We start from the raw sequence: 2,147 nt of genomic DNA, 5'->3' as shown, positions 1-2,147 counted from the left end.
CTGCTTTCCGACAGTCTGGCCGTGGTGAGGCTTCGTGGGTCTAGCTCTCCCGCCACCGCACAGCCTCCAGTACTCGTCCCCATCTCCAGCAGTCGCTTCTCCCACCACCGCACGGCCTCCAATACCCGTCCCCGTCTCCAGCAGTTGCTTCTCCCGCCACCGCACTGTCTCCAGTACCCGTCCCCCGTATCCGGCAGTCGCTTCTCTCACCACCGCACTGCCTCCAGTACCCGTCCCCATCTCCAGCAGTCGCTTCTCCCACCACGCACTGCCTCCAGTACACCGTCGCCCTTCTCCAGCCGTCGCTTATAGCCACCACCGTACCGCCTCCAGTACCCGTCCCCGTCTCCAGCAGTCGCTTCTCCCACTACCGCACTGCCTCCAGTACCCGACCCCGACTCCACCCGTCGCTTTAGCCCTGCTACCTCGTGAGCTGTCTTCAGGACTGCAGCCGGTCCCCCGCCCTGGTGGAGTCACACACCGCCGGGATCAGAGGCTACCACGGGCCCGGGTCGGAAGTACCAAGGTGTTTTCCTGCTACAATCGTGCAGTGCCTTTATCCGAAGCGTTCACAATGTGGCTGACAACCTCATTCAGACCACCAAAGCTCCATCGAGCGGCAGGGCTTGCGGGGTCATTCGGGCTTAAGTCCCTTGTGTTCGTAAAGACAATGTGTTTCATTGACCCCCTCAAAGCTTGGCTACTCGTGGCCAAGTGGCCCCATAGCCCAGTCATGTAACTCATGGTGACTAGTTGTGTTTTCACACATTTCATGCCTGGTTCCATGGACCATCCATGGGTTTCAGTCAGAACTTTGGGCCTTCATGCTGGAATAAACCGAGCACGCCTGAGGACCAATTCTAGGATAAGATTGCGAAATTTATCGCGGCCCAAGGGACAATTCGTTACTAAATCTAAATAATTACTTTGAATCAATTCCCTCGACCTACCTTCAAAAAAAGCTATGAGTGTGGATGGGGGTTCTGAAGCGCAGAGGCCGTCATGCGCTGCATCATGTAAGAATGCACCCACGGTTCTGGATGTATTCTGAAAACATATCAAAGAAAGTCAATATAATACACCTGTTGCAAACTTATACTGCATGCTGTATAGACCGACACGCCGCCATTTGAAGTACAGTGATTGCTCACGCTGGATACCAGACGGTGGTAAGAGCATGAGCTTGTCTTAAGAACAGCATAAATGAGTGATCTGTCCTGCAACATCCCAAATCGCGACGCAAGATTAAGTCCGTTTTTCCTGAACACTTGTTCATTTGAACAATTTACCGATCTGAACGTCAGGCGAGTTACCGTTACGATGAGCTCTTGGTAATTAAATCGCTAACAAACGCAATACTGTGTGGTGAAATGCGACACGTTATTCAAAGGCGTGTTCGACTAGCAACATACTGTGTTCAACTGGGCAAGCGTTGCGTAGTGCCTGGGCGTAAAATATGACCTAACTTGACGTCGGGACAGAAGTTGTAGCTAAAGAAAGATACCGGTTACGAGCCGTGTGTTAATTACACGCATGCCAGTTCTGACATGGGCGGATTAAAGATATCGTATTCAAATCATTGTCTATCATCATGCCACAGTTCATCCTTGCTTTACCACCAGGTTTGTTGGTACGTATCGAGGCCTTCAAAGTAAGAATGCGTCGCCAGTTACCAGCTTTTACGGACACGTGACCGGACGTTTTACGCTGATGAAGATCTTGAGATCAGAGAACTCTCTGAGCGCAGTCGTTAAGATCAGAGAACTCGCTGAGCGCAGTCTTTGAGATCAGAGAGCTCGCTGAGCGCAGTCTTTAGCGAAAACTAGAATCCTGCCACTCCACGGCACAGTTGCGATCCAACGTCTAACTGTTTTGCTCTGTTGGCAATAGTTAGTCTCATGTCGCTGCGACGCATGGTTTTCGAAATCGAACCTGTCTATGAACCGTCCTCTTCATTTTTCACAATTTGAACTTTCATGCCTATCATGTTCATGGAATGGGGAAGTGAGGTCGCAGTCACATTTCAACGGTGCAAAATTACGCCGCTTGATCAAACAGCTTGCAGTTTAAATCTTTTGGAACTATCACAACACAACTTTTAAACATGTGTGCTACTTCTTGCAGAAAACTTCGAATTGGTACGACGG

The sequence above is a fragment of the Pollicipes pollicipes genome, unplaced genomic scaffold, assembly GCF_011947565.3.
Source record: "Pollicipes pollicipes isolate AB1234 unplaced genomic scaffold, Ppol_2.1 Scaffold_3087;HRSCAF=3621_pilon_pilon_pilon, whole genome shotgun sequence".
Lineage (NCBI taxonomy): Eukaryota > Metazoa > Arthropoda > Thecostraca > Pollicipedomorpha > Pollicipedidae > Pollicipes > Pollicipes pollicipes.
The sequence above is the reverse complement of the archived record's forward strand: the minus strand, read 5'-3'. Positions refer to the sequence as shown.